The sequence below is a fragment of the Sinohyriopsis cumingii genome, unplaced genomic scaffold (genome assembly GCF_028554795.1).
Source record: "Sinohyriopsis cumingii isolate HCF-2022 unplaced genomic scaffold, ASM2855479v2 utg003118l, whole genome shotgun sequence".
In the NCBI taxonomy this organism is placed as follows: domain Eukaryota; kingdom Metazoa; phylum Mollusca; class Bivalvia; order Unionida; family Unionidae; genus Sinohyriopsis; species Sinohyriopsis cumingii.
In genome coordinates this window covers 24,134-35,107 of record NW_028316400.1, presented here as the reverse complement: position 1 = coordinate 35,107, position 10,974 = coordinate 24,134, and the positions used below count along the sequence as shown (strand labels likewise).

General features: G+C 34.0%; 2 long non-coding RNA genes across 2 annotated transcripts; one reads left to right on the top strand and one right to left on the bottom strand.

The window, feature by feature from the left end:
- Positions 1-1,387: 1,387 nt before the first annotated feature.
- LOC149769874 (uncharacterized) lies at positions 1,388-3,325 on the bottom strand. Its single transcript, XR_016419032.1, has 3 exons — positions 3,066-3,325; positions 2,346-2,442; positions 1,388-1,488 (listed from the first exon to the last, which is right to left on the bottom strand). It is a non-coding gene; the product is annotated as an uncharacterized LOC149769874 (long non-coding RNA).
- A 95-nt stretch (positions 3,326-3,420) lies between these two features.
- LOC149769873 (uncharacterized) lies at positions 3,421-7,153 on the top strand. Its single transcript, XR_016419033.1, has 3 exons — positions 3,421-4,294; positions 4,985-5,080; positions 7,004-7,153. It is a non-coding gene; the product is annotated as an uncharacterized LOC149769873 (long non-coding RNA).
- Positions 7,154-10,974: the final 3,821 nt, after the last annotated feature.

Genomic DNA, 10,974 nt, shown 5'->3' with positions numbered 1-10,974 from the left:
GAAATTTTTCAGCATGGAAAACCCTGGAAAAGCATGGACAGTTTAGACTTAGAATTTTTTGGATAAATTTCAGCATGGAAAACCCTGGAAAAGGATGGACAGTTTGGACTTAGAATTTTTGGGATAAATTTCAGCATGGAAAACCCTGGAAAAGCATGGACAGTTTAGACTTAGAATTTTTTGGATAAATTTCAGCATGGAAAACCCTGGAAAAGGATGGACAGTTTGGACTTAGAATTTTTGGGATAAATTTCAGCATGGAAAACCCTGGAAAAGAACTTAGTTAATTTTCAAGATTGGTACAAAGAATTATTTTGAATTACCTAAAGAAAGAGCAATCATGACTAAACTGCGCTGTAACGCAGATTTTTGAACTTTAAACTATTATTTCAAACCTATGATAAATATATACTGAGAAATAGAGGACACAAGTCAAATAAACAAACTAAACCATACACACACACACTTGACCCCTGCTTTAAAAAAAACAAACTACAAGTGTTGAAGTAGTACATCATTTACTGTATGTACCACATATGTAATTAAATGTTCATTATCAAAAGAACATCACTATACAAAAATGTTGGTGTAATACAGACTATACATGTATGAAAAGATATCCTGAAAAATTAGTTAAATCCTGACCAGAAAATATCTGGTGCATATAAAATCATAAATATGTCCAAATCTGTTCACCACTTGAGCTTGACACTACAGTGTATAAGTATGAAATTCTGCTGTGCAATGGTGAGAGCCATTTTAGTCCTTTTCATGATGATTGGGGAGAGCAGTACCATAAATGGCATTTCCAATTTCAACAACAATAATAGGTTCTCGAAGACACTTGATCCTATTTTTGATGATGAAAGGAAGTCTTCTTTCTTGTCAGAGCCAACTTCATTCCAAAGAGATGTTTGCTCATAATTATTAGTTATGTACACCTGTACAGCCCCCAGTTTCACACATTTCTTCTTTATCGGAGTACAATTTTTTGCAGATCTCACAATAAAAATTGTATTTCAGATACTCCTTACTGAATTCACATTTTTTCTTCAAATCTTTGACAATTGTCAATCCTGTGTTTGCTGAAGGAAGATGCAACTGAATTAAGTCCAAAAAGTCACATATTTAGCATCTGACAAATGATGTCTTGTTGGAAAAGCCCCAAGGACAATAACATGTTCAGACTTTGTGATTTCACTACAATATATATCTTGTTATGGGGCTATGACATAAAGTGGGGGATCTGTGACATGGGATGGGTAAGACTGAGTTGCTTCATTCACCTGATGATACTGTTCATCGTCTGAACTTGATTAAAACTCTATACTTTCTTCTAAGTCAGATGAAAAACTCATGTCACTGTCACCATATCTAGTTGGTTCATCTGTTGATATTCTCATTTTATTTGAAGATTAGTATTACGTACAGTCACCAATTTCATAATATCCAAGACCAACAGAACTGGATTCACCTAGATCAACAACACTGTAATGAGAAATACAAATTTTAGTGAACATGTATAATTCATATTAAAATCTTAACATTCAAACATTATTGTTTTGTTGTGGGAATTGAATATGTACATTAATATTACACTGTTACAGTAGTTTAGTTTGACAAATCCAATGTTAATGCATGCATCATTTAAACATGGGTAATGCAAACATGATACACAATGACTGCATGTAAATGACAAGTAATTGATACACAATAATATACTCAATCATACAAAGTATATGTGATACAACACACACTTCATAAATGTATGTGATGTTTTCAGGAAAACAACTCAAGTTTCATAATGTTTTAGGGCATTATAAGAAAAATGAAAGTAAAAATTGTATTTAACATTTTAAATAATTAAAAACTGAAGTATGACAATGCATAACAATAAATTATTAGATCTTGTTCTGCAAGAATCAATACTGATCAGATATTTCCTGGAATTTCTGTAATTGGCTGATTTGGTTAAATATGGTGTACATTGTGCATATATTGTGTATGGTGTGTTGGAGAACCCATACAGAGTGAATGTTCTGTTCAAACACGTACATTGAATATTCTGTCTGTAAATACTGAATGATTTCACCATATACTCAGAATTTGTTGAACTCTGAAAATTCCACTTAGTGTTGTATAGTGAAATTTGTTTATTCCTTAAATTATTGATATGGTAATGAAACTGTGTTTAAGATATGAGCCATGTTAAGCTGTGAATGTACTAGGTAAGAACAAATGTATAAAGAATAATGCTTATCTTCACACAAATAAACATTGTTGTGGGAGACAGCTGCAGACATTATTTAAAATGTAAAAAAACTCTCTATTACTCCTGGAATTACCATTGTTTTCTCTTCCTCCAGTACATAGTGCTTTTAGGAATGGACTTTGTGGAATTAACTTCAAGCTGCTTATATATTTTGTCCTGAACACCAGTACCTGTAATACACAAACAGCATTAAAATGTTTACAGACTGTACAGTCAGACTGATTAAAACATTAACATATCGTTCAAAAATCATCTTCATGGTAAAACTTGTGTACATTTTAATCTTGCTAAGAATAATGTGAAATTTTTCAAAATTTCTTTTTCCAGGACTTAAGTTACTTAAGTTATGATTTTACTTATATATGTAGCAGTCTGAAAATTTAGTAGTAACCTAAAGACCTTTTTGGACTAGATCTACAAATACTCAAGAGATTCACAACTTTATCATAATACCAGAGCAGTCCCTGTTTGGGCTTACATGTATCACTGGAGTTAACATTTCCAAGACTGACAATTACAAGGTTATGGCTGTTAAAATAAAACTCCACAAATTAGGTTGCTTTGAAAGTTATACATACATATATATTGAAAAACAAAAATACCTATCGTAATTTTAAAACTGGTGCAAAAGGAAACTTGTTTTTGACCTTGTATATTTTTTCACATTTATTGAAATACTTGCTTACAATTTAATTATCAGTCATACATATATAGTGTTGGGCGGTTAATCATATAGTCAGTTTATACTTGGGCAAACGAGATAAAGTCGAGACTCCGTTTATTTCATACTCACCTATAATATTTGGGTGTCCAATTTGTGTTGTCTTTCCATTTGTGTTCCACACCTCGACACGATATTGCCTCTTGGTCGTAAACTTTGTCTTCTAAAACCACTTTACTGTAAACCAATCATTCCCCAACATATCCAAATCACGGCGTTGGTATCCGATGTATAGATATTAACTCTTTAGATAAATCATAAATCAAAAGAGAACAAAATGTCTGATTTTTCTGTCAAGTATTCGCCTTCAGGACACACGGTACTAATTATACGGAAGAACTGTGAACCAGTCTAGAAATGGGTGAAGAAATAATAGAATATTTACAGGTTTGGTGGTCAATAATTGGTTAATAATGAAAACTAAAATTTTAGGAAAAATATCTTTTGAGAGCTCATCCTATATGTAATGTCAAAAAAATATTGACAAATTTCTACTGATGCAATTTTAGCATTTTTACAGGCTTGACTCAGGAGTACTCAATACTGAAAGTAGCACCTGATTCATTTGGTGCAGAATCAATAACACGTGTTTCATGCACATGTATGTAAACAAATTGCCGCGGGTCATATGGTGTTCTCCACACATAAGCTTGCACCAAGGTTAGATGTGCACGAAAAATTATAGGTGTCATTATCAGCACCCATAAATTTTAAGTTATTGAATTTTGAATATGACAGTGTTTCCATATGTTTACCATTGGAGTGGAATTAGTACCGTGAGTCCTTCACGTATCGGAGTCAAGTTTTTGTCACGCAGAAATAGCCGAGGTTGTTCCGTATGATGATGGCTGATGAAGCTGACTATGATGGGATATAAAATTATGAACTTATTGTTTTTAACCAATTACTACATTGAAAAAGCAGGCATATTTCGATTTCATGCGTTAGAACCAAATTTTCTGTAAAAAGAAAAAAAAAAACCGTTTCTGTAAAGTTTGGTTCCAAATTTGGCACCGTAAAACGCTTTGGATAACCAGTCTAGAATTTGGGCGCAATTTTCGATTGGAGTGTCATTGAAATTGTAAAATATAAAATATCCCAGGATTTTAAGATGACCACTGAACCAAAAATATCACTGGTTATATGGGTGAATGATCGTCCCATTCAGGGAGGCATAATCTGTATGGCTGATGTACACTCGCCACGAAAAGAAATGAAGGAATATCGCACAGGAGAGAAAGTGATGGCGGTTTGTCGTGGATTCAAGGGATACCATGAGTGTATTATTGCGAAAATAGCAGGTAAGTCATTACTCAGTCCAGTTGTAGCAAAATTATTTGCACGGCCGCCAAGTACCTTAGCTGCGAAAGACTTCGCGTTACGTAAATTTACGGAAAGCTATTACGAAATATATCCTATGGAACAATTTCTTTTTTTTATGCTATTTGAAGACTGAAAAATTAAACGTCAAACTTGTAAGGATATTGAAAGGTATGTGTTATGTTTTAAGCTTTGTTTACATAATTGGCAACATTTTTTACTTATCCTAATGCACAATGACCAGTCATCTCGTGTCTGTCTTTCAAAAAAGTTGGTACGTGCCCGCCTTGCGAATATACATTTCCAAATTGTAAATTTCATTTTAAATTTTATTCACTCTTGATATTATTAATGATCTGACTGGTATTTGTATTTTTTACATTTTCGTTATTATTTTCCAGACAGTGTGCTATTTGTAGCAATAAGTTATATTTGTTTTAATTAATTTTAGACTGTGACTCGGAAATATACCGGTAGATCTCTTTTCTAATTAATCTTCAATTCAGATTATGGCTTGTTTCTGTCTATCCAATTTATATTCAGCCATTTCAGTAATATTTAATAGTAACTTATTGTATAATTAATAAGAATGTACAGTTGTAAACTGTTGGAAATGATTATCAATTTTCCTTACCAAAAATACTTGTTTAGTTTGTGTCCTTTAATTTCAGAAAAAAAGTGGCAAGGCACAGTTATGTAAACAACTTGATGGCGACAGCTTCATTGAAATTCTTCGATCTTTTAATTTTGAATTAAGCAAGCGAGAGGTAATAGCACATTTGTTTCAAATTCAAATGTCTAGAACATTAGCTGTAACCTGGACTTGTGTATGTAGATAAGTAAATATATCAGAAACTTAGTGCATATGAATCATCATGGTGAAAATTTGGATTAATTTTTTTTTCACACCCAGCATGAGGCAGAAATATGTCAAATTTTGGATTTTAACAAAGCTGCTAAATAAATATTCAGAATGCTGTACAGCTCTGGTGAATATATTGGCAAGACACTAACTGGGGCAAGAGCCAATAATAAGCAAACTCAAGGCCACCTCTCCAAGACCAGTCCAGAATTCAAATAATATATGGTATATTTTAAATTATTAACCATGCGTTTTAAACTTTGTTAACCTATGACAAAATATATGCCAAATTGTAACAATTTTTTATGAACTAAGGCTGGAACATTATGATGAAATTTAAACGTATACACAACTACTACTTGAAACATTATAGTGTAGACAGGCAATATTCAAATGGACAATGTAAATCTACTTTCAGTTTAAATGGTATAATCACAACTGCATATATATGGTAGCCAGTTTGTGTGTGCGTGATTCAGATGTTTAGTAACGTAGCTTTAACAAATGTTTAGTCACATCGCTACGATGTCTGCAGTGTGGCAATTTATAGTGTCGTCTAGCACTGGGATATCATGCCACAGACATGTAGCATAATGTCTCCCACCCATTCACATTATCTTGACACCAGGTTGACCAGTCCTAACACTAACCTCTTAACCGTTTACCTTATAGAGCATAATTACAAAGTGCAGCATGCTATAAATAGAGCACCTGTTACCTATTCGACTCCATACGCATAGGCCTGCCTGTTAACTGTTAAGCAATGTAGTGTATTTTATGTTAAACAGCAATTATAACCATTTTACATTTTTGGTACACATCTATTATGTGTGGAAAAAATTAAGATTAAAAGTCTGATTGTTATAGCTGCGTAATTATTTTTCACTGTAGAATTTGTTACCTGCTTTAAAATCTTGAGAGGACTCATTCACCATCATGTCAGTGAGGCCGCGTGACCAATCTTAGCTGCCATTTCTCATACTTGAAATTTACAATTTGTCGTCTGCATCTACATCACTAAGTCATCTGAATTTTATAATTTATGAAAACTAATTGCTGCCTGCATCAATATCAGAGCCTTTGCCTAAGTTATTGAATCTTTCGTAGTTCTGATTCTAATCGTGAAAACTTCGTAAGTACTGAATGAAATCCGCGACCTCCATTTTGGAGAGTGGAGATTATGACCCAGTTACTTTAAATAGCAGATATCGACCAGGGCATAAAAAGTGACCACGTGATCTGATGTAATTGTCATTCACAGAAATGAATGTAGTATCTAAATGGGGGTTTTCCACGAAGGTGGCGCTATGAAAACGGGCTTAAAATGGCTGATGTTTACAGCAGGCATCAAAAGGCGCTTCCACGTGAATGGATTAGAGGCGTCAAAAGACGCTTGCATGAGGTAAAGGATTAATGCTGAGCACCAGGCAAGGCAGCTAATAGTACCATTTTTTTAATAAGTCTTTGGTATGACTCGGTTAAGGGTTCAAACCTGTGACCTCTCACACCCGTAGCAGGCACTCTAACCACTTAGACTTAGGCCACAGGAGCAGTTAGGTAGCCAGTTTAATTTGTGATGGAAACCACAGGTTTTTAAGCCTATCAGGGATTGTAAAAGTACTGTAATTGCATGAAATGTTTCAGGCATAACTCTCATTCTCTCACTCCCTCTCTCTCTCTCTCTCTCTCTCTCTCTCTCTCTCTCTCTCTCTCTCTCTCTATATATATATATATATATATATATATATATATATATATATATGGGATTGAAATAAATTTGAAATCTTGCTTGATTCTATTCATTAATATACAATGATTTGTATTTCAGAAATCATGAAGGAGAAGTATAACATTGGGGAGGTGATGGAGAGACAGAAGCTTTGCGATTTGGTTAAACCATCAAGAGTACCATCACTTCCACAGACTCCAGTGGTGACAACAGAAAAATAAGAAATGTGGTGAATGAACTATGAAACAACACGTGTAAAAAAAAAATATTTTAAATTCTTTTAGTTAAAATTGAGATAGAAATTAACGTGAATTTATGGTATTTTTTTGTTAAGATTGCTTCAGAATAAATTCAAACTATACCTAGAGTAAGAGAACATACTTTTAGAAACTCGGATGATGTTAAGGAGCCAGTAATCTGGATTTTATGACACACCAGTAGAAGTGTAGCGATATTTATGACAACTTAAGCCATGTTGTCTACTGAATACTAGTGCACAACCTATTAAGCTACCAGTGACAAGTATAGTTTTTAATTTTTGTTTCCTTGTTTAAAAGTTACTAAACATCACAGTCAATACAAGGAGTTGGTTGGGGTAATTTGGATCATGTTCTTCTTGAAATTATCATCAAATAAAAGTTGCATCACTGTTAAAAATCTCGTTTTCATAAAATATTTCAACAATTTTCAGCTAAATTTTAGTGTTGTCCAGGGTTTTCCAGCCTACCCTGGATAAAGACTGGAATATTAGTCCAAATGCTCCAGCATTTTCCATGCTAGAATTGTTCAGGGTTTTCCATCGTTTTCCATGCTAGAATTGTCCAGGGTTTTCCAGCCTACCCTGGACATAGCCTGGAATATAGTCCAAATACTCCAGCGTTTTCCATGCTAGAATTTTCCAGCGTTTTCCATGCAAGAATTGTCCAGGGTTTTCCAGCCTACCCTGGGCAGAGGCTGGAATATTAGTCCAAATACTCCAGCGTTTTCCATGCTAGAATTTTCCAGCGTTTTCCATGCTAGAATTTTCCAGCGTTTTCCAGCCTACCCTGGACATAGGCTGGAATAACAGTCCAAATACTCCAGCATTTTCCATGCTAGAATTTTCCAGCGTTTTCCATGCTAGAATTTTCCAGTGTTTTCCAGCCTACCCTGGACATAGCCTGGAATAACAGTCCAAATACTCCAGCGTTTTCCATGCTAGAATTGTCCAGCGTTTTCCATGCAAGAATTGTTCAGGGTTTTCCAGCCTACCCTGGACAGAGGCTGGAATATTAGTCCAAATACTCCAGCGTTTTCCATGCTAGAATTTTCCAGCGTTTTCCATCGTTTTTCATGGAATATGATGGACATTCTACAGCCGGGAAAGTATCAGTGCCTTGAGGTATAATTCTGTGGTAACGGTCATCCAATTAATCAAAATAATACAGTCCAACATGTCCTAGCCCAGACCCTAATATGTTTACTTCTATTGATAATGATCCCAATATTACACTCAAACACCCATAAATATATTAGCTATGTATTACTTGTTTACCAAAACAAAATCATCATCACTGTGTCTCCAGTCAGGAACACGGTGAACTTGACTTTGGACAAGGTCACGTACAAAATACAGTTATAACTTATAATCATGGGGAAAAAAAACACAAATACAAATTAAATAGATTTAAAGAGTGACATCATGTCAATGACATCTAATTGTAAGGATCACAACATTTTAGACTGCACCACAAGTGATCATTTTACAAAAGTAGACTATGACTGGCTCAAGCATAAACACTACAATCTACACTTGCTTAAATGTCCGAGTCCCACTGCAAACCACACAGACTTTGACCTGACATCTTATAATGTACCTGCAGATCAGAGTCAATGTTGCTTGTTATACTGATTACTCCTAGCTAACTGCAAAGACACAGATCTACCAGCACATTATGTGATGGCAAATCTGGCTATGTGCAGTTTACAGTTGGACTTAAAATATAAGCATTTATTTTCTGCATTTATTTCAAGATGGTATAAAGCCACAAATACAGTGTAAGATTTTTTCATCTGGATACTCATTTCTGTATGAACTGGAAGAGTATATGGGGCGAACATATGTTTTTGTCCAAAAAAATCAATAATCCGGACAAAGTATTCTCATGAGGAAACCCATTGTAGCAGCTGTTTTATTCATTTCTAAGACTATTAAGCTGTGTACAACTCAAATGGTATAACATTCAGAAACATTAAACATTATTTTTAATGGCTGAACAGTTTGTAGCATACATTTTCACCCACTCTTAATAACTACTAATGCAAATATTAATGTGGCTGCTTAAAAATGGTGATTTCAATCACATGAATTTACAGTTACTGCCATCATAATTAAGTATGCTCTTCACATGCTCAAGTGCTTCAAAGGTCAAAGGTCAGTCTGAGGAAAACTATCTCTGTTCAGAAGTGATTTTGTTGATTACAAGCTAAAATGAGCAAATTTTCACTGCAACTTTGTTTTGTAAAAGTGTAATGCTGGTTGTTATATAATAGTGAATTCTTGCATATTTTATGCACTGCAATTATCTGGTCATATTAGGAATTTACTGCTCATCTATGAGAAGGAATTACACTTCGATTACAATTTCTCAGCAATAAAATTGATTACAATGTGGCATGCTTGATAATTTACATAATATTTCCATGGTTACTTACCATATCAAAAGTCATTACAGCCTGGCAATACATGATGGTGCTGTACCCGATGATACATACTGAATTCAGCACTGTCAAATACAAAAATATAATTTTATTACAGCTATTTCATAGGGCAATACAATTTTAAGTCAATATAAAGGAAACAACATCTACCTTATAAATAACAAAATACTAAATGCAATACTATGATGTACACAGCTCTTTTCATTGTAAAAAACCCCCTTCACTATAATGCAATTCTGGATGTAAAGGTCACGACATGGACCCCATTTAAATTTCAATGAACAAATTTCTTCTTTCTGATATTAGCTTAAAGATTTATAAAAGTGATTTTATTCAAGACAAACATCACTGAACTTCTTGTTACAAACTGCTTTTTCTCTCAGTTGCCACTATTGTATTGGACTAGTGTCAGCTACTGTATTCCTTACAAACAAATGGATGCTCGAAATTGCTATGGGTACAAATCAAAGGTGACAAATAGGAAGATTGGCTAACAGAACTGTTCATCTATAACATGCAAAGGACAACAAGATTTTTGAGCATGTACTAGTTAATCCTCTATGTGATCTGAAGAAGCCCATTTGACAATAAACAAACGCATATTAGATGAGTGTTTCTGAGTTTGCCTAAATCTCAATAAAAAAGACAGTTCAAGTTAGACCCTAATATTAGACAGAAGTAATTAAAGGATCAAGAGAGAAAAGTTTGAACCAACAAGAAGACATATTTTAACATGGAAAATAATTTTCTTTATGTACTTCATCACAGCAATATTTACATGTGTGTGTGTGTGTGCGTGTGTGTGTGTGTGTGTGTGTGTGTGTGTGTGTGTGTGTGTGTGTGTGTGTGTGTGTGTGACAAGCATACATAACGGTCTTGGCATGCATCTTACATCCACATGCATGGGCGTTTATTTCTACAATCACTCTGATACATTGAAACAATAGCAAAACTCACTGTCATCCCAAACAGGCCAATTAAAGTAAAATCTGATTCAGCACTTTATTGATTTTCTCTTGTTTTTCACTTTCCAGATCAAATAAGCAGAAAATGAAATATGTAGCTAACAAAGCAAGTCATTATACATGTACAAACGTTATTTAGAAACAATTTCCTAATTCCCATCATAATTAAAAATGAAATAATTGTACACACCTGAGTGTAATATCCAATAAGATGTCACTATTTTTAAACATGCTGACATTTAGAATTGATTTTTTACAGTTCACAAGCTATCTTTTTCATCGTAAGTACCTTTATATGAATCACTATGTTGGTTAATTAGTCCTACTGTAAAGCAATTAACTTGGTAAATAAAGCTTCATAACATTTGTTTCAACTCCACAGATACCTGAAAAAGGTTATGAAAA